At 39.2% G+C, this 22,332-nt stretch overlaps 1 protein-coding gene across 2 annotated transcripts in view; it reads right to left on the bottom strand.

The window, feature by feature from the left end:
• Nucleotides 1-22,332, bottom strand: part of LOC131432472 (PHD finger protein 12) — a 129,442-nt gene that overhangs the window by 99,322 nt on the left and 7,788 nt on the right. Inside the window, exons 3-4 of one of the 2 annotated variants that reach the window (XM_058598777.1) lie at nucleotides 8,774-8,987; nucleotides 1,630-1,784 (exon numbers count right to left, since the gene is read on the bottom strand). The exons of the other annotated variant lie outside the window; for it this stretch is intronic. The gene's annotated coding sequence lies outside the window, so the exon portion shown is untranslated. The remainder of the gene's footprint in view (nucleotides 1-1,629; nucleotides 1,785-8,773; nucleotides 8,988-22,332) is intronic. 2 annotated transcript variants of the gene reach the window in all.

Raw genomic sequence — 22,332 nt, forward strand, 5'->3', positions numbered from 1 at the left:
TACTGATAGAAGAAAGTAAGCTAATTGGTCGATAACTTGATGTTTCTGCTGGGTTTTTATCAAGTTTAGGGATAGGAATTACTTTAGCGTTTTTCCATCTTTTTGGGAATTAAGCTCATGAAAAACACTTGTTGAAAATTTTAACCAGGAGTCTCAAGGCAACATCGGGAAGATTTTTAATAAGAATATTAAAAATTCCAGCATCACCAAGAGCCTTCATGTTTTGAAGTTTCTTAATAATTGATTTAATTTCATCAAAATTCGTCTCAATAATGTCATCTTGTGATGACACTTGGGTTGAAATATGATCATATTTCAGTGAGACTTCATTTTCAATAGGACTCACAACGTTCAAATTAAAATTGTGGACACTCTCGAACTGCTGAGCAAGTTTTTGAGCTTTTTCGCCATTTGTAAGTGTGGTGGTGTACACACGGCTCAAGACGAGAAATGTCTTTCCCCTCACAGGTGACAGCTGCGAACAGCACTGGGCGCACTGCGCACGAACACGCAGCGTATCCTCTTCCCTTTCGGCGGTCATTACAGTCGCGATTGCTGAAGCTTGAGGTGGTAAGTCGTACGTCCTTAAATCGAGTGATTCTCCCGTCCTCATTCAAGATGGCTACCATGTGGAGGGCCGGTTCCAACATTGGCGATCCTGCCAGGAGCTGGATTAAATCGTAAGCATGAAAAGGATGTGTGGAATCACTCGACATAAGGAATATTTGGAAATAAGAATCCAAATTGCATGATTGACTACCGAAAGTAGAGAGCAGGCGTGTTTGGGACAACCGCCATGTTTTATTCTGCGGTGTGAAATGAAAACCACCCAGACGATGAAGTTTGGCGCGTCGGAACGACCGCCGGGGTTTGAGCCATCCAGATGAGGCAGTTTGGCGCGTCGGGACGACCGCCGATGTTTGGACCGTTAGAATTGTGCCAACTTAGGGGACTAGAAGGAAAGTCCATCAGAGCTGATTGTAAGCGGCCCACGACTTACCTCGTCCAGAATCTGCATTAAACTGGCGGGTACTCCAGTTCTGCGCGCTAGTGTTGTCGACATCCAGTGTGGACAGAGAATAAACATGCTACACAATAACGTTAAGCTCGATCCACACAAGAATCAGAACGTTAGATGTGCGTAATGAAAACCATATCTAGACTGGCGCGTCGTGACAACCTCCAGGGTTCAAACTGGGGGATGTGTAAAGAAAACATTCTGGAAGTAAAAGCTTGCGAGTTGGAACAACTGCTGAAATTTGAATATGGTTTTAAGCAACCTCCAACGTTCAGATTGATAAATGACGAGTTTCTGAAATAAACCACCCAGAAAGCCGAAAATAGTGAGTTGGGACGACCGCTAGCATTGTGGCTATAGGGAATCACAGAAACAATACTGTTATTGTTTTAAAGAAAGTCCATTTCGTTGGAGGGAAGCTAATTATCCATATCAGGTTGATAATAACGCAACTTTCGCGTTAAATGTCATTAGTTAACGACCCGCGATCGTTGAGGGAACGATAAAACAGACCTGAACCGACTCATGATTTCGTCATCTTTAATGTATATTTGTTTACAGATTCGTTGCTAAAAATTTGAAAAGGAAAATGTCAGGAGGAAAATACGTACGGTTGCACCATTCCGACGATGATGATATCCAAGATGATAATCTTGAAATGAGCGAGTTTTCAGAGGCTGGGAGATTTGTTCGTGCTCCGGTATTTATTGATAATTTCGAAAATGTTACGGAACATGAGCACGATGTTAATCGAGTTGAACGTGACCTAAAACAAGAAAATGAGTTTCTGAAGAATCAGCTTGATGAAATGCAAAGGGTGATTCACGAGTTGTCTGCCAGGAAAACAAATAGTCAGTACCATAACGAGGGTACTGGTGAGGCAGAGAACAGCTGGAATTGTTTTCGAACTGAGTTCCCTCAGCATGACGGGAATATTCCGTCGATTCGTTGGGATCAAATGAGACCATACCCAAAAAACATGGCCGCTAACAAAATGTGGGAAGAATGGACAAAATACATCGAAAATTTCGAAATTGCAGCATTTCTATCCAACGCTATCGATCCTGTGCGTCGATCACAACTTCTTTTCCTTTCGATGGGCGAAGAGTTGCAGGGAATCGTTCGAGCCGCTAGTTTAAGACCGAACTTGAACAATGCGGATTGCTACAGAGTGTTCATTAAAAATATTGAAGGCCATCTCCGTTCGATGACTGACACCGCAGCAGAACACGAAGCATTTTCTGGTATGCAGCAAGAAAAAAGTGAGACGGTAGTTGCATTCCATGCTAGGTTGATGGCTAAGGTCCGCCTATGTCGTTATAACGCGGACGATCAGGAACGGTTCGTGCGTGCTCAGCTACTAAAAGGAATGGCCAACCGCGAGTTGGCAAAAACTGCTAGAACATTTCGTTACGAAACAAGCTTTATTGTTCAATCGTCCACGCGAGACGAGGCATATCAAATAGAGACTGCGCAAGTAACTCCTACGTACGAGGGAACAATTCACCATATCCATGGAAGAATGCCAAATGTGTCAACAAAACATCGAAATGACACCGATTATTCCGGAAACAGGCAGAGCAAACAGCCAACTTTTTTTCTCTCTCTCTCTCCTTGCTTTGGACAGATCAGTGCATTAACTCTTGAGGCTGTCTTGATTGATTGTTTGTTGGGTTCATCAGGTCCCATTAAATTCCTCATTGATACGGGAGCAGACGTCAATGTTATTGGTGGGCAGGATTGGATTTATCTAGAAAAGCAATCTATATCTGGTTTGCCAACATTAAAATTCTCCGAGATAGCCTACGATCGAAGTTTGCGAGCGTATGCTTCGAATGCCCCGATGAAGATTGATTTCGCTTTTAGGTCGAAAATACAGGTGGTGAGGTCATCTAATTCAGTTATGGCCGATTTTCTGGTTGTCAAAAGTGGAAAGCGATCTCTCCTCGAAAGATCAACGGCCAGTGATTTGATTTTTGTGGAAACTCAAGTGAACAGTTGCGAAATTACGAAACCCTTTCCTAAGATGCCCGGAGTAAAAATAAAATTCAGCAACGCCTATTACAACATTCCGGCTGCTTATCGTGAAGGTGCTCGACAGCGATTATTAGACATGGAAGCCAGTGGTATCATCGAAAGGGTTACTAAAGCACCGGAGTGGATAAGTGGAATGTCTGCGGTGGCGAAAGGGAAAGATGATTTTAGACTGGTTGTAAACATGAGAGCTCCGAATAAAGCCATTAAGCGGGAATATTTCCGCTTACCTATATTGGATGAAATGAAAATAAGACTTAACGGGGCCAAATATTTCACTAAACTGGACTTGAAGAATGCGTACTACCTTCTAGAACTGAGTGAGGAATCACGGGATCTCACAACATTTTTGGCGGAGAATGGTATGTTCAGGTTTACTCGTCTAATGTTTGGAGTAAATTGCGCTCCAGAAATCTTCCAACGTGAAATGAGTCGGATTCTCGAGACCATTAAAAATAAAATAGTTTTTATAGATGACATACTACTTTTTGCGGATACTCTAGACGAGCTACACAGAACCGTAACCAGGGTACATACAATCCTAATGTTGCACAATTTGACCCTTAATACTAGTAAGTGCGAATATGACAGAACTCAAATCACGTTCTTAGGACACATGCTAGATGAGAATGGTTTCCATATTGAAGAAACTAAAGTTAATGCTATTCGGAGATTCCGAAGACCTATGACCGTTTCAGAGTTGCGTAGTTTTTTGGGCTTAGCATCGTTTGTCAGTCCATATATACGAAATTTCGCCAATATTTCAAATCCCTTATGGTCGATAGCTGGATCAAAATTATGGAACTGGACTGATCGACAAGAGAAAGCTTTTATCAAGCTAAAAGAACAAATAATCCACTGTACCGTTGCATTGGGTTATTTCTCGGAACAGGAGAAAACCATTTTATACACGGATGCTTCACCAAATGCGCTAGGGGCGGTGTTAGTTCAGGAAGGCTCTGGTAAGCGCCCTAGAATAATAAGTTTTGCGTCGAAGGCGTTAACAGAAACAGAAAAAAGATATGCTCAAAATCAAAGAGAGGCCCTAAAAGAGCGTTGAACCGAGCAGATGGTTGGGCACTAAGACTGAGTCCATACAATTATTCGATTGAATATGTCAAGGGTGGAGATAACATTGCGGAACCATCGTCTCGATTGTATCAAGGAAATGACGGTCCGTTTGATGATTCTTCTAGCCCCTGGGAAATCGCACACATTCAAGCAGCTAAGGATAGTTTTTTGACAGAAGATGAAATAAAAAAATTTACTTCGGAAGACGAAACGCTTCAGCAAGTTATGGAAGCAATGGATTCTGATAATTGGCAAAAACAGTTGTGGAGATTCCGCGCAGTATCGAATGATTTATGTAAGAGCAATGGTTTGCTGTCAAAACTAGGCTGTATCGTGATCCCACAACAGTTGTGTCGAAAGACTCTGGAAGTGGCTCATAGGGGCCACCCCATGACAGCTAAAATGAAAAGTATTTTACGTGAGCGCGTTTGGTGGCCGGGAATGACCACAGATACCGAAGAATTTGTAAGATCATGTGAAACATGTGTTGTAAATGGCAGACCGGCAAGACCAACTCCTATGCAGCGAACATTGGTTCCGAAAGCAGTATGGGAGACAATAGCCATCGACTTCAATGGCCCGTATTTGAAATTAGGAGGGATATCGATATTGGTAATTATAGACTACAGGTCAAGATACGCAATCGCACGACCGGTGAAATCGACATCTTTTGAGAACACAAGAAAAGTCCTCGATGATGTGTTTAATAAAGAAGGTTTCCCAAAAGCTATCAAGTCCAACAACGGTCCACCATTTAACGGTGATGATTATAAAACTTACTGCAGCCAAAGAGGCATCAAAACAATATATTCCACGCCTTTTTTCCCGCAACAAAACGGTTTAGTGGAAAATTTCATGAAAGTTGTAAACAAAGCTATGTGCACTGCTTCGTCAACAGGGAACAATTTTAATGATGAACTTCAAGCAGCTTTGAATGCTCATAATTCTGCTTCTCATTCTGTTACTAGAATGGCCCCGGAAGAGGTGATGTATGGGAGAAAAATTCATCGGGGTTTGCCATTGTTGAACAGGGGAAAAGTGGACATCGACGAGCGGTTGTTAAATGCTAGGGACACCGAGGCAAAACTTCAGGAGGATGCTCGGCGAGGTGCTCGACCATGTCCAATTTGTCGTGGAGACACCGTGGTAGTTGAACGACTATGTAGAGCAAAAGGATAACCAAGATTCGATTCTACTCGATACACAGTGGTTAATGAAGATAACGGTAACCTAGTTCTGAGCGACGAAAGTGGACGACAAGTACGTCGTCATGTTACACAGACTAAACGAGTACATCATACGATAGTAACAGAGCCGAGTACTGGCGACTCGCAAGCAATAAAACAACGCGGCCCTTGAGAGAGAAAAGAGTTCCGGCCAATTTATCGGACTATGTTAGAACATTAGAAATGTAAGTGTATGCGATACTCACGAGTCAGCTTTCTGGATATAAATCTATCTTGTCCAGCGTGTAATTTTTTTTTGTCGTGAATACGACTTACTTTACTATGGGGTGCCTTTTCAAAATTTACCCTCTGAGAGAGTGATAAGTTTTTGATCGTGAATTTCTATTGTTGTATCTAATGAATCAACACAATTCTTGCGACATGCCATCGGAAATATGATCACAATTTTATGATAAAATTTTCAGTTGTGTAACATAATCTCAAATAGTTCAAAATTAAACTTTTCTGAAATGTTTGGTATAAACGAGTATCAAAGAGGATAATTCATATGGCGCGTTTGCCTTTCTCGTATTTTGAAAGCTCATAGCTCAGTGATCTGTGGAAGGATTTATATAATATAACTACCAATAGAATCGAAATTTTACAATTTAAACCTGTATAGCAAAAGCATTGAAGTATTTCAATAGTACACTATTGAAAAACCTGTCTCATTTGATCCATGTCAACACCAGCCAATCAGAACGCGTTCTAAGGAAGAGAACAAAATATCTGCTGCTGTACAACAAATCGTCCGGGAAAAATGTTCCGAAAAGTGGTGAATATCGCAGTGAGTTCCTCAATTTGGTCCTTGTGAATGCTAGAAACGAGTCCCTTAAGCATATTGATAGTTTGTTTCAATAAATTATGCAAATCTGAAATGAAATAATCGACAATAAAATTCTGTATGCGGCTATTTTTATAGCCGTTAGGACCGCCCATTAGTGAAAAAGCTACAAACGAAATCACATAAAAGGAAATCTCTTAACAAAAATTCAATCAGTTTGGATTCAATCGCCACTGCGAGCAGATATGTTTTGTGTCGTCTGCACGCTTTCGACAAGAGCGATTACGTCACAGCTGCCAGTCATTAGCATTGGGGAAAAAACAACGGTGGAGAGCATTACACAATATCAGCCGTTCTAATGGCTCTAAAAGTTTTCTAAAGAACTATAAGGATTTGTTTTTCGCAAATATCAGGTAATTATCCTCAGTTTAGTGCAAATCAAGAACAATTTGGTTAGATTTGTGCACTTTTCGCTGTGTGAAATTCACAGTAATCGAGATCAAGTGAAGCCTTTTTTTGCGAAAAATGTTCCAGAGTCTAATATCGTAGAGAATTACGCAATTTGACCCTTCTGAATGCTGGAAATGAATCCCTACAGCATATTGATAGTTTTTTGTCGTGAATACGACTTACTTTACTATGGGGTGCCTTTTCAAAATTTACCCTCTGAGAGAGTGATAAGTTTTTGATCGTGAATATCTATTGTTGTATCTAATGAATCAACATAATTCTTGCGACAAGCCATCGGAAATATGATCACAATTTTATGATAAAATTTTCAGTTTTGTGACATAGTCTTAAATAATTCAAAATTAAACTTTTTTGAAATGTTTGTTATAAACGAGTATCAAAGAGGATAATTCATAAGGCGCGTTTGCCTTTCTCGTATTTTTAAAGCTCATGTATAGCAAAAGCATTGAAGTATTTCAATAGTACACTATTGAAAAACCTGTCTCATTTGATCCATGTCAACACCAGCCAATCAGAACGCGTTCTAAGGAAGAGAACAAAATATCTGCTGCTGTACAACAAATCGTCCGGGAAAAATGTTCCGAAAAGTGGTGAATATCGCAGTGAGTTCCTCAATTTACAGCATATTGATAGTTTCTTTCAATAAATTATGCAAATCCGAAATGAAATAATCGACAATAAAATTCTGTATGCGGCTATTTTTATAGCCGTTAGGACCGCCCATTAGTGAAAAAGCTACAAACGAAATCACATAAAAGGAAATCTCTTAACAAAAATTCAATCAGTTTGGATTCAATCGCCACTGCGAGCAGATGTGTTTTGTGTCGTCTGCACAGCTAGTTTCGCTTTCGACAAGAGCGATTACGTCACAGCTGCCAGTCATTAGCATTGGGAAAAATCAACGGTGGAGAGCATTGCATAAAATCAGCCGTTCTAATGGCTCATAAAGTTTTCTAAAGAACTATTAGGATTTGTTGTTCGCAAATCGTACGAAATATCCTCAGTTTACTGCAAATCAAGAACAGTTTGATTAAATTTGTGCACTTTTCGCTGTGTGAAATTCACAGTAATCGAGATCAAGTGAAGCCTTTTTTCGCGAAAAATGTTCCAGAGTTTAATGTCGTAGAGAATTACGCAATTTGACTCTTCTGAATGCTAGAAACGAGTCCCTTAAGCATATTGATAGTTTGTTTCAATAAATTATGCAAATCTGAAATGAAATAATCAACATTAAAATTCTGAATGAGGCTATTTTTATAGCCGTTAGGACCGCCCATTAGTGAAAAGGCTACAAACGAAAACAGGTAGAAACAAGCCTCTCAACAAAACTTGAATTAGTTTGGATTGTATCGCCACTGCGAGCAGATGTGTTTTGTGTTGTCTGCACAATTAGTTTCGCTTTCGACAAGAGCGATTACGTCACAGCTGCCAGTCATTAGCATTGGTGAAAAAACAACGGTGGAGAGCATTGCACAAAATCAGCCGTTCTAATGGCTATAAAATTTTTCTAAAGAACTATTAGGATTTGTTGTTCGCAAATCGTAGGGAAATATCCTCAGTTTACTGCAAATCTAGAACAGTTTGGTTAGATTTGTGCACATTTCGCTGTGTGAAACTCACAGTAAACGAGATCAAGTGAAGCCTTCTTTGTTTTTGCGAAAAATGTTCCAGAGTTTAACGTCGTAGATAATTACGCAATTTGACCTTACTGAATGCTAGAAACGAGTCCCTTAAGCATATTGATAGTTTGTTTCAATAAATTATGCAAATCTGAAATGAAATAATCAACATTAAAATTCTGAATGCGGCTATTTTTATAGCCGTTAGGACCGTCCATTAGTGAAAAAGCTACAAACGAAATCAGGTAGAAACAAGCCTCTCAACAAAAAGTGAAGCCTTCTTTGTTTTTGCGAAAAATGTGCAAAGGGGAATGCTTGCATAATTCATATAATTGATCAACTAATTGATATTCGGAAGTGTTAAGGAACATGTCATTTGTTTTCGTATTCACGACATCCAGTTATGTCTCTGACATTACCCACCCGCCTTTTTCCCATGAAATCGCGGAATCGGTTTGATTTTTATTTGGTATCAGTTATGTCAGTGCTTAGTTTAATTCCATTCAACCTAAAAAAAAGAGAAGTTTAATACTAAATGAATTTCACTTACCTTCAAATACTGGATCAATCGTCGGGAAGGTACGATTTGGAAGTATATTTTGCCATTCTGCTGTGATGCACGTGGTGTTTAATACTTAGCAAGGATGCCAGTGGTCTTGGACGTCTTATCTAGATAATACAAAGGAAAAGGATGCCAGGAAACATCCTACCGGAATGGTCACGCAGAAGTTAGTTCGTTCAAGTCGCACTGTTAGCGGTGTTCACTGGAGTTGTTTTTGCAGAAATGACCATAAAAAAATCGGAAGAAAGGAATTTTATATTTGCTATAATTATGAATACATGCGAATGATACATATATTCTTAAATAATCTGCTTACTGGAAAATAAGACCGTGATTAAAAATGTGAAGTGGCATCCCTGTTCGCATGATTAACTGTGGACTAAGGTTGTCTACCCACTAAAACTTGACTGTAGCCCTCTGGATATGAATAGCAAAGCTAATCAGCACAGTAAAAACAAATTCCTAATTTTTCTTTTTTTTGTGATGTGTTAGAATATCGAAACTGCGTTTTGTTTAAGTAGGGAGAGAATGTGGTGGTGTACACACGGCTCAAGGTGACAGCTGCGAACAGCACTGGGCGCACTGCGCACGAACACGCAGCGTATCCTTTTCCCTTTCGGCGGTCATTACAGTCGCGATTGCTGAAGCTTGGTAAGTCGTACGTCCTTAAATCGAGTGATTCTCCCGTCCTCATTCAAGATGGCTACCATGTGGAGGGCCGGTTCCAACAGTAAGAAGTATTTGATTTCCTTCCTTGAGAGCAGGAATTGGTTTCTGAGATTTTCGGTCGATATCTTGTGAGTTTCGGTCGATATCTTGTGAGTTTTTGCAAAAATTTCGGTCGATATCTTGTGAGTTTTTGCAAATCGCCTTTAAAGAAATTTAATTGTTCGCCGGTGCATTGGAATGGCAAATATGCTCCAGCGATGAAATAAATTGCATGAATGGTTTCAACTTCGATTCCCAAGCTTTCAATAACTTTAGTATTGAAAGAAGGTATGTTTAATTTGCCGTTGGACAAAAATGGCAACTCCGCCACCCATTCCAGTAAACCTTTCAAATCGATGAACCATATAATGTGGATTACTTTTCAATTTGACATTTGGTTTAAGAAAAGTTTCTGTCACAATAGCAATATGAATTTTGTGAATTTTGAGAAAATTATAAAATTCATCTTCACTCGATTTCAAAGATCGAGCATTCCAATTTAAAATATTCAAATAATTATTTAACATCACTGTTAAATTTTAAATTCATTATAATATTATTTGCAAATTGCCATCCGATTTGAAATGCTTCAAAAAGTTATGAAGTCGAATTCATTCGGATAATCATTCGAAAAAGTTGATCTTGTAGGTAGATCATTTTATTTTCAGTTATATCGCCTAAATCAACTTCATTTCTAGAAGCGAATGGCATTGAAGGAATATTTGTAGGTAGACTGCCATTAGAACTGCCATTAGAAGAAGATGATATGGCCGATCTACCTATCAATAAATTGTTTTCGTTAGAAGATGAACTGCAAGGCGGTCCTGTGTTTTGATTATTTACATTAGAAGAATTAAGTGGTAGATTTCTACCTGTTATACTAGCATAACTGACATTAGAAGAAGATGATGACAAGGTCGATCTATCTGTCAATGAATTGATTTCGTTAGAAGACGAATTGGAAGGCGTACCTGTTTTTTGTTTTAAATTCGAAGAAATAAGCGCCTTAGAAGAATTAGGAGTGGCATCTGTAACGGTTTTTTTGATTTTCAGGTATGTTCTGTAAATTTAATGTCGTTGATTTCACATGTTGTCTAAGCGAACGAGCGTTTAATTTTTTTCCCAGGGCATTTCAAATAATTGGATTTATGATTTCCATCGCAATTTGAATATGAAAATTTATCAGTGGTTTCATTCATTGGACAAACGTCTTTCGAATGCGATTTACCACAATTCAAACACCGTATATCCATATGACAATTTTTGGTTCCATGGCCGAAGCCTTGGCAACGACGACATTGCGTTAAGTTTGCAATACCATTATGCCGTTTATAATGTTCCCAATGAATTTTAATGTGGGAAATGAAACGTACTTTTTCTAAAGTTTTCAAATTGTTTACATCACTTCGATTGAAGTGTATTAGGTAAAGTTCATAGGAAATTTCAGAGCATTGTTTAGAAGTACCATTCGCTCTTTTTTTTCATAAGTATTACTTGGGAAGGGGCAAAACCAAGTAATTCTTTTAGTTCATTTTCAATTTCACCAATACTTTGATTATTTGATAAGCCTTTCAAGACAGCCTTGAAGGGTCTGTCTGATTTTATATCATATGAATAAAATTCTCGGAAATAATCGGATAAGACGTTCGTAATCTTCCAATCCATCAACCAAGACTCGACATTCTCCTCTTCGTCCGATTTGAAATGAGACTTTTACTTCCGGGAGAAAAGTAGAAAGCTCAGTACGGAATGCTTCGAAGTCGGAAATCATCACCGTCACTGGTGGCATAGATTGTTGTTTCTTCCCAGAACGACATGTTAGACGGCATAGGATCAACGGAAGGGAAATCCGTCCGTTGTCTTTTATTTTTACATTCAGATTCTATAAGATCGTGAATGTTATTAGAAAAATGTTGAATAACGGATTGTGATTTATTCCGTATTGAATTATTTTTAGCCTTAGGCTTGTTGCCTTTTCGGTTAGACGCAGGCATTTTTGAAATGAATGAAATTTTAAATTAAATTAACTGTTGCAGTGTAACAGTTAATTTAATTTAATTTAATTTCAACCCTGTGGAGCAGGCAAGTAGGCAGCAACCCTGAGTCATCAGCCAACACTTTTTCGCTCACCACACACTTATAAAATACTGTATCCAACGATTGCATAAAAACGTGTATTACTCTCATTCCTTTCAAAACCGTGATTAGAGCAATAAAGCCAATTTCCTTTTCTTACGTTAAAACATAAACCAGAACCATGTTTTGTTATTCCCGATAGAAGAACTAATTTCCCACTGTTGTACCTGTCCGCCAATAGGTTATGGGCCCAGTGGATGCTTGGAAGTTTTTGTAAAACGGTAGTGTTTTTCATCGGAAAGTTTTTTCGTCGCGGTTGAGAGTCCGGTTAGTCGCTGAAGCAACAAAATGGCGGACATGTCGAGACTTTCGTTTGTGCGATTGAATAACGTCAATTGGCAGACATGGAGTTTTCGGATGCGTATGTATTTAATTCGCGAAGAATTGTGGCATGTCGTCGGTGAAGAGAAACCGGAAGATACGGATCTTAATGACTGGAATCACGATGATCAGCGTGCTATAGCAACAATAGGTTTATGCTTGGAAGATTCGCAGTTCAGCATTATAAAGAAGAAGACTAGCGCAAAGGAAGTATGGGAATCATTAAAAATGTAGTATGAGAAGCCGAATATGACTTCGCGAGTGTCTTTATTGAAAAGATTGTGTTCTGTTAATTTAAATGACGGCGGTGATATGGAAAAACATCTCATTGCGCTTGATGATCTTTTTGAGCACCTTGAGAATGTCGGTCAGAAGCTCGATGATACACTTAAAGTGGCAATGATTTTGCGAAGCTTGCCGGATAGTTTTGATAGCCTTGTGATGGCTCTAGAAAGCCGAGCGGATGCCGATATTACCGTCGAACTCGTAAAATCGAAATTGCTGGACACCTACCAGCGCCGTGTTGATAGATCAGCTGGTGTTACGGTTGATGAAAAAGCGATGAAATCGAATGCAAAGCGTGACAACGGAAAAGTGTGTTTTTTCTGTGGAAAACCGGGACACATCAAGAAATTTTGACGAAAATTTCTGGCAACACAGAAAGATGCCGAAAATGATTCGAAGCCAGTCGGTAAACACCAACCACCGAATGCGAAACAAGTGCAAAAATCAAGTGAACCGTTGTGTTTTATCGCGGGGCATGCTATGAAAAACACCTGGATTTTGGATAGCGGTGCTTCATGTCATATGACTAGTGATAAAAGTTTCTTTACCTCACTGGAGAAGCGTTCAGGAGCTGATGTCGTGTTAGCTGATGGAAATAAAACAAAAACAGCTGGCAGTGGCGAAGGGCGGATTTACGGTACCGATGGTGAAGGAAAATCAATTGAAATCAGAATCACAGATGTGCTATTTGTTCCCGAGCTAGATGGTTCTCTATTATCGGTCGGGAAAATGACAAGCAAAGGTTTTAAAGTGCGTTTTTCGGATGTCGGTTGCGATATTGTGAACAATTCGGGAAGCGTCGTCGCCGTGGGTGATCGTTTCGGTTCGTTATACAAACTGAAAACAGTAGAACGAGCGATGCAATCTGTTCGGGACTGTCATACACAGATGTGTCGACATTTGTGGCACCGGCGGTTTGGCCACCGGGATATAGACGCAGTGAATAAAGTAATCAACGAACAGCTCGGAAGTGGTATAGTTGTGACCGAATGCGGAAGAGTGGAGATGTGTGAAACTTGCCTCGAAGGTAAACTGGCACGTAAGCCGTTTCCAAGTGTAGTGGATAAGAAAACGAAACAGATTTTGGATCTCATTCATACCGATTTGTGTGGCCCTTTTAATAATATAACGCCAAGTGGTAATCGGTATTTCTTGAGTTTGATCGACGACTTTAGCCGATTTGTCGTCATCTATCTGCTGAAGGAGAAATCGGAAGCTAAGGATAAAGTTAAGGATTTCGTACGTTTCTGCCAAAATTACTTTGGACGTAAACCAAAAGTCATCAGAGCTGACGGAGGTGGTGAGTACGTAAATAAAAACTTGAATGATTTCTATGTCAAGGAAGATATTGTATCTCAATTCACCACGGCGTACTCGCCGCAATCTAACGGAGTTGCAGAACGCAAAAATCGCTCTCTTCAAGAGATGGCTTCATGCATGCTACTGGACGCAGACATGGAGAAAAAGTACTGGGGGGAAGCAATTCGCACGGCAGCATTTTTACAAAACAGACTGCCTACTCGTGTAATTAACTGTACGCCGTATGAAAGGTGGTACGGAACAAAACCGGCGTTGGAACGACTACGCGTATTTGGTAGTGACGCGTTTGTTCACATACCATCAGTGAAGCGGAGTAAGTTGGATCCCAAATCGAAGAAGCTGACTTTTGTTGGATACGCTGAAGACCGGAAGGGTTATCGGTTCCTCAATCGTGATACGGATACAATCACTGTTAGCAGAGACGCAACCTTCATCGAATGGAATAATGGATCGTCTCAGATAGAAATTTCACAGCTACAGAAAAGCAATGATTCAATTCGAGAGCCAAAGCAGAAGCGAAAATTGCCTGAACAGGATATTGTTTCGGATGATGATTATTCTGATGCTCATGACGATGATTTCAACAAATCCGAGGATGTAGCAGTTCAGGAGGAGCAAAGCGGCGAAAATTTGAGGAAACAGTTGCCATATCGAAACACCAGAGATACGAAACCTGCAAGACTGTCAGATTACGTTGTCGGTGTTGCTGTGCGCTCAGTGGAAGAGCCTGTCACATATGAAGAAGCCATCAAATCACCGGAGAAACAGTTTTGGATTCAAGCCATGGAGGATGAGATGCAATCTCATGTTAAAAATCAAACGTGGAATCTTGTGAATGCACCAACGAATCAGAAGATAATCGGCAGCCGGTGGGTCTTTAAAATCAAAGAGGATGAACGTGGGGACATCATGAAGTATAAAGCGCGCGTGGTTGCCCAGGGCTACGCACAGAAGTTTGGGATAGATTACGATGCAGTCTATGCACCGGTCGTTAGTTACACTACAATGCGTACATTACTTTCCGTTGCGGGTAAAAACAATCTAAAATTGAGACATTTTGATATAAAAACTGCATACTTGTACGGTAAAATTGAGGAGGTTATCTATATGCGGCAGCCGCCGGGTTTTGAAGTTCCAGGGAAAGAGAAACTCATATGCAGACTCCAACGAAGCATTTACGGATTGAAGCAGTCTGCTCGCTGTTGGAACGAGAAGCTTACGGAAGTTTTAAAGAAGCTAGGATTTAAGCGGAGCTCAACCGATCAATGTCTTTTCTTTAGGACAATGTCAAACGGTCGAAAAATTTACATTCTAGTTTATGTGGATGACATGCTAGTCGCAGCGTCAAACCAGTTGATGATTGATGAAACGTACCGGGCTTTGCAGCAGTTTTTTGAAATCTCGGATCTAGGGAAAGCTTGTTATTTTCTTGGAATGGAAATTAACGAAGAGCGTGGAATCTATTCTATTAGTTTACGCAGCTATATCGAGAGAACAGTTCAAAGATACGAACTAATTGAAGCGAAGCCAAGCCGCACACCGATGGATGTTGGATACCCACAAATCGTGGAGATCAGCAATCCATTGTCCAACGGAGAAACGTATCGAAGCTTAGTGGGCACGCTCCTGTATATAGCCGTTACTGCCCGTCCAGATATAGCCAATACAGTCGGAATTCTTGGAAGGAAAGTAAGTTGTCCTGTAGAAAGCGATTGGATAGCTGCAAAAAGGATCTTGCGTTATCTCAAGGGAACGGCAGATTGGAAGCTTGTGTTAGGACAGCCTCAAGAATTTGATGATAATCTAGTAGCCTACTCAGACGCTGACTGGGCTGGAGACGTTTCTACCAGAAAGTCAACAACCGGATGTGTAATTTTCTTTAACGGCGGAGCGATCAGTTGGATAAGTAGAAAACAAAGTTCCGTGACATTATCATCTATGGAAGCGGAGTACTGTGCATTGAGTGAGACCTGTCAAGAGTTGGTTTGGATTCGTAGATTGTTAAGCGATTTTGATGAAAAACAGGATCGACCCACAACAGTTTTTGAGGACAACCAAAGTTGTTTGAGTTTTGTTAATTCTGAACGTTTGAGCAAGCGATCTAAGCATATAGAAACGCGTCAACACTTCGTGCGAGACTTGTGCGATCAACGGGAGATCAGTTTGAAATATTGCCCATCTGATTCCATGATCGCTGATATTCTCACTAAGCCTCTCGCCGCAATCAAGCATCATCGCTTCGCGACATCACTTGGTCTTGCTGGGCAATGAGTTGGGGATTGAGGAGGAGTGTTGCAGTGTAACAATCACCAACCGTATGACGAACAACCCTGTGGAGCAGGCAAGTAGGCAGCAACCCTGAGTCATCAGGCAACACTTTTTCGCTCACCACACACTAATAAAATACTTTATCCAACGATTGCATAAAAACGTGTATTACTCTCATTCCTTTCAAAACCGTGATTAGAGCAATAAAGCCACTTTCCTTTTCTTACGTTAAAACATAAACCAGAACCATGTTTTGTTATTCCCGATAGATGAACTAATTTCCCACTGTTGTACCTGTCCGCCAACATTAACTAGGCTAAATTAGTCTTCGATCAGACTCCTAGTTTGAAAAAGTCTTGATAAAGACTGATTTTGTGGTAGTCTTAATAAAGACTGATTAGTTCGAAGAATAGCTAGCCTTAAAAAAAGCTGATTAATTTCTTAGTCACTCTAATATCACTCTTTGTATCACTTAGTCACTCTAATATCACTCTTTGTATAGCCTTGAGAAAGGCTGACTAATTGTTAGTCTTTAAAAAGACTGTTAGTGTTTCATGTAGCCTTGAAAAAGACTGAAGCCTTGAATCAATGAAACTCTAGGTAGCCAGAAAAAAATTCCAGGAACCAAGAGCTATACGCGTGCGGTGCGAGCGACTGTTCAACACCGACTGTTGTTTGTCAATTATTTATGGTTTTCTCACGCTGTTGAAAATGTAATCACAAATTCCTGATCATATTTCCGATAGCTTGTAGAAAAAATTATATTGATGGGTTAAGCACATAAAGAGATATTCGCGATAAAGTTCTGCCCATTCTTGTACAGGGTAAATTTAGAAAAGGCGCCCCATAGTAAAGTAAGTCGTATTCACGAGAAAAATGTTTCCAGAAGATTATTCAATGAAGATTATGTATGAATCAAAATCAAATATTCCTTCAGTTTGATCATATTGTCGTGAATACGACTTACTTTACTATGGGGTGCCTTTTCAAAATTAGCCATATGGAAGAATGGGCAGAACTTAATCGTGAATATCTCGACTTGTTTTAACGGCAGCAACATAATTCTTTCACTATTTCATCAAAAATATGATCAGGAATTTAGGATAATATTTTGAATAGTGTGAGAAAACCACAAACAACTCCAAAATTAGGTTTTCTTAAAATTTGAAAACAACGCGGAAAACTCTTTACTTTCGCTTGGGTTTTTCGCGCAAGGACGACGATTTTGAGGTAGTCAGGCATATATCTTCAACTGACTGCTTATAAAAGGGGAACCGTGGTCGAAAATCGATCATTTCTGCTTGTGCGTTGGATGGAAGCAGACGTCGTGTGAATGATTTAATCAACCAGCAGCTTCAGAGAGTGCACCTTCTGCGTGGTTAAAAATCTAAAACGCTCAGGTCGCAACTCTCATTTGGACTTCAGTCGTCCAGTGGAGCAGTTGGCAATGAAAGCAGACCTTTTGCGTGGTATAGATCCTCAAACGCTTAGGTCGTGCTTTCATTTGGACTTCAATCGTCGGGAGCACTGTACTGTAGTGTAGTTTAGGCACAGACTAACAGACAGGACACTCAAATTAGATTCTTCAATCATTTTAACGGTCATTCCGAATATTCCTTTATTTAGGACAGTACTCACATGTGCCATGATGGCGCCACGTTACCCTATCAAAAACATCCTGTCTGTCATCTCGACTGCCCACATTATCAGATCCGAATGGATTCCGAATCAATTCCGAATCGGCGAGAAATTTTCATTCGGAATTTCATGTGGATATCATAATGAATTCCGAATCAATTCCAACTCCAGTGCAACAACCGATTCCGAATGAATTTCGCCTACAACCGGTTGATTCGGAAATCAGTCGGAATTGAGTGAGAAGATGCGGACTGAATTGTCAATTTGTCTTCTTCTTCTTCTTTCCCGATTTTGCATGTTTTCGTGCTGACTTTCAGTTTATTTTTAAATGAAAACATTACATAACTGATTATACACATTGAAATCTTCATGTTTTTCGGATATACAGAACTAGTAAATAACCAGTTCTTCTTAGAATTCCAACATAAACTGTTGAAATTCGCTGGAAATTAACAAAACGGCCTACCTTAGTCAGCATCATCCATTCCTCTAGCTGGAGTGTAATGTAATGGCTTAAGTCCCCTACATTTTACACTAACACATTCATAAAATGAGCGAATATTCAATGACATTTATAATGTTACTGTCAATCAGGTTGATCGAGCAGCCAACTCAGGCGAAAATTCTAGCACTGAACCGATCGAGCACTGAAAAATCATGCAGTCGAGTAAGAATTCATTACGCATTCCGTCATTTCGATAATGTGGGTGTGTTTATTTTTTTCATTTACCAACAGAGTTGCCAGTTCATACAGAATTACCTGTAATGTATTGATTTGTATACGTCCATGCGAATTTCATGCAGGATACAGATTTAATACATATTGCCAAAACTATATACATAATTGTGCCTACTTCTCATCCTCCAACGCAATACAGAATCGAACCCGTTTTGATTCAATATTTACTTGCTTCTGGTCTGCCGCCACTTAATTTCGGGTGAAAACTACCAACACAATAAAAAAAAGTCTAGTTGAGTTTGAGTCAAATTAATGGTTACCTTCCAACATCGCGAAATAGTTAAATATATTATCAACGTAATCCAATAGCGGCCCTTACACGAGCAATAAAAATGTCATTTTAAATGATGACTAAGTAATGATGTATTTCAAATTTGTTAGAAATTTCGTCATTAGTGCACCATTACACGTGCATTAAAATGATATTATTTTTTAGTAATGACATTTTTAATGACTCGTGTAAGGGCCGCTAATAATTTATTGTGACGATTCATTTTCAAATATTTTGATGAAATCAGGCATCCCTGCAAGCAGCTGATCGATGTTGACAAACGAGGGGAAACCAACTAGTAAAAAAACTTTTACATAACACAAGGGGTGTACAGATAGTAAACAGTTCGCGCAGTACAATATAGGTGGAACTAGTGCATCACGAAAAAATATTTTTATAAGAATTTACTCATACTGTCATGTCTGTTAGTCTGTGGTTTAGGTGTATCGTTTCAAATTCTTGTAGCATAAAATGGCAAAACTTGCACAATTCACGCTATCGCTCAACTAATTTATATTCTAAAGTATAAAGTAAGAGTGTCAGTTTTATTCGTATTTACGACATCCAGTTATGTCTCTGACATTACACACATGTACTTTTTTATTCTTTCCAGTGAGCGAAGGAGTCGACGACTTCGAAGCTATTATCGAACTCAAAGAGCAAGATTTCATACGACTTAAACTAAAAACAAAAGCGATTAAAATAATTCAAAAAATTCAAAAAGAACTTATGAACGATTCCATGATAACTGAACAATTAGAAAGCGACAATGAAAACGACCATTCACTGACTGTACATCAAAATACTGATAATAAAGATTTCCAATGTGAAAGAAGCGAGCTTAAAAAGGTTAGTATTTTTATTAACTACACGTGCGCTGAAACAAGGAAAACTATTTAGAATCCTGAATAATATTTCAAAGCCAATCAACTTCACTATTACCAGAAATGTTTACAACTTGACTGAGAAATCTGCAGCTTTACAAACAAATCTGCAGACCTGGCCAGGGTTACCATATGCACAAATTTTTCTGTAGAATCACAATCTTTAAAAAAAATCCATTTTGCCACACAGATTCTGTGTCACAGATCACAGATTTTTAAAAATTCACGGATTTTTACAGATTTATAGAAATATTTCATTGAAATGACAGATTTTTGGGATATTTCTCACATATTTTGACCAAAAATATGCATCAGAGATGAAAAACAGATTATTCATGTTGAATCACAGATTCTAATTTGGCAGCTCTGGACCAGGCATCTTTGATTATTACCTCATCAGACGCAATCTATTGTCAACAAATACGAATACGTCTAATAGCCAGGGTTGCCACATTTAAATCTATATGTTTGTGCACTTGAATTCTGCATTCAAAAACTATCAATCAAATCTGAAAATAATAGTTTCTCTTTGTGTATATTCCCTTTCGATTACTGCGATACTATTTTCAACCCCTTTCTTCTACATTAACTATTACATTTTACCATAAATCAAATAAACATAGATATCCCATTGTACGGTGACACTAACAGCACCTCTAGTTAAAAACGGGTGTACTTTTTTCCATTAGCTACTGTGATTGTGTTAAATGCGCAGGCAACTTTTTGCATGCATTTTAGGAGCATTTACGCACCCATTCTCCACCAGACGGCGCTTTTGGTGTCACGGGTTGCTCAACTACATTACTATTACACTGGGAAATCTATGTTTATTTGATTTATGATTTTACCTAATATTACCCGCTTGTGAGGAATTCTGGCAACCGTCAGAAGGCTGGCTGCATTCCGGCTGCTGTCAAAATTGTCCAGACGAAATTGCGTCATTATCTCGCCGTACGCGTCTTGTTTATTTCCCTCTTCTTTCTTTTTGTCGTGAATACGACTTACTTTACTATGGGGCGCCTTTTCAAAATTAGCCATATGGAAGAATGGGCAGAACTTAATCGCGAATATCTCGACTTGTATTAATGGTAGCAACATAATTCTTTCACCATTTCATCAAAAATATGATCAGGAATTCAGGATAATATTTTGAACAGTGTGCGATAACCACAAACAAGTCAAAAATTAAGTTTTCTTAAAATTTGAAAACAACGCGGAAAACTACTTTCGCTTGGGTTTTTCGCGCAAGGACGACGATTTTGAGGTAGTCAGGCACATATCTTCAACTGAATGCGTATAAAAGGGGAACCGTGGTCGAAAATCGATCATTTCTTTTCGTGCGTTCGATGGAAGCAGAAGTCGTGGGAGTGGAATCATCAACCAGCAGCGACGGAGAACGCACCTTCTGCGTGGTTAAAACCTCAAACGCTCAGGTCGCATCTCTCATTCGCTTGCTGGCCATCGAAGCGAGAGGACCTTAACCAGCAACAGCAGCGGGAGTTAACCAGCAGCGACGGAGAATGCATCTTCTGCGTGGTTAAAACCTCAAACGCTCCGGTCGCATCTCGCATTCGCTTGCTGGCCATCAAGGCGAGAACCAGCAGCGACTGAAAGTGGATTCTGAGTCTGTTATTGGATCTAAATTTAGGTCTTGAACTCAGGGTCCAGTTCTCTATTCCAGACTTCTATTCGGTTCTTCTTAAAACCATAATAATACTCCTAAAGAATTATGCGGAATTTACTTTACTGTACCTCTATACAACCCATTTTTGTCGTGAATACGACTTACTTTACTATGGGGTGCCTTTTCAAAATTTACCCTCTGAGAGAGTGATAAGTTTTTGATCGTGAATATCTATTGTTATATCTAATGAATCAACATAATTCTTGCGACATGCCGACATGGAAATATGATCACAATTTTATGATAAAATTTTCAGTTTTGTGACATAGTCTCAAATAATTCAAAATTAAACTTTTCTGAAATGTTTGGTATAAACGAATATCAAAGAGGATAATTCATAAGGCGCGTTTGCCTTTCTCGTATTTTGAAAGCTCATAGCTCAGTGATCTGCGAAAGGATTTATATAATCTAACTACCAATAGAATCGAAATTTTTCAATTTAAACGTGTATAGCAAAAGCATTGAAGTATTTCAATAGTACACTATTGAAAAACCTGTCTCATTTGCTCCATGTCAACACCATGTCAGAACGCGTTCTAAGGAAGAGAACAAAATATCTGCTGCTGTACAACAAATCGTCCGGGAAAAATGTTCCGAAAAGTGGTGAATATCGCAGTGAGTTCCTCAATTTGGTCCTTGTGAATGCTAGAAACGAATCCCTACAGCATATTGATAGTTTCTTTCAATAAATTATGCAAATCCGAAATGAAATAATCGACAATAAAATTCTGTATGCGGCTATTTTTATAGCCGTTAGGACCGCCCATTAGTGAAAAAGCTACAAACGAAATCACATAAAAGGAAATCTCTTAACAAAAATTCAATCAGTTTGGATGCAATCGCCACTGCGAGCAGATGTGTTTTGTGTCGTCTGCACGCTTTCGACAAGAGCGATTACGTCACAGCTGCCAGTCATTAGCATTGGGAAAAAAACAACGGTGGAGAGCATTGCACAATATCAGCCGTTCTAATGGCTCTAAAATTTTTCTAAAGAACTATTAGGATTTGTTGTTCGCAAATCGTAGGGAAATATCCTCAGTTTACGGCAAATCAAGAACAGTTTGCTTAGATTTGTACACTTTTCGCTGTGTGAAATTCACAGTAATCGAGATCAAGTGAAGCCTTTTCTTGCAAAAAATGTTCTAGAGTTTAATGTCGTAGAGAATTACGCAATTTGACCTTTCTGAATGCTAGAAACGAGTCCCTTCAGCATATTGATAGTTTCTTTCTATAAATTCTGCAAATCCGAAATGAAATAATCGACATTAAAATTCTGAATGCGGCTATTTTTAT

This window comes from Malaya genurostris, chromosome 2 (genome assembly GCF_030247185.1).
Source record: "Malaya genurostris strain Urasoe2022 chromosome 2, Malgen_1.1, whole genome shotgun sequence".
NCBI lineage: Eukaryota > Metazoa > Arthropoda > Insecta > Diptera > Culicidae > Malaya > Malaya genurostris.